We start from the raw sequence: 406 nt of genomic DNA, 5'->3' as shown, positions 1-406 counted from the left end.
TCCGTGGGTGTGTATCCACGTGCACACGCACACACATTACTGGCCGCAGAGGACGCCTGCCCTTGGATGAGCCCTACCCTATCTAACCAGAGTGCATTTCCTGGCTGCGCACACTCTGTTGGGTGCCCGTTGGATGTGGGACAGAGTGAGCGAGGCCTGGCCGGTGGTCTCCGGTGCGCCGCGAAGTGGGGCTGCCCCTGAAAGGGTACGCGTGCCCCCAAAGCAGTGTGGCCCCTTGTGACCTGCAGTCAGCCAAGCTGTGTCCCCAGGGAGCCCCAGCAGCGGGCTGAGGGGGCCCCTTCCCACTGCCCGCAGCACTGGAACGGGGCAGCAGTCCAGGCCCTGATGGTCTGTGCTAACGACACAGTGACAGTCCCGTGGAGACCCCATGCCTGACAATCACCTT

The sequence above is a fragment of the Pteropus vampyrus genome, unplaced genomic scaffold (assembly GCF_000151845.1).
Source record: "Pteropus vampyrus isolate Shadow unplaced genomic scaffold, Pvam_2.0 Scaffold565, whole genome shotgun sequence".
In the NCBI taxonomy this organism is placed as follows: domain Eukaryota; kingdom Metazoa; phylum Chordata; class Mammalia; order Chiroptera; family Pteropodidae; genus Pteropus; species Pteropus vampyrus.
This window is presented reverse-complemented; position numbering follows the sequence as displayed.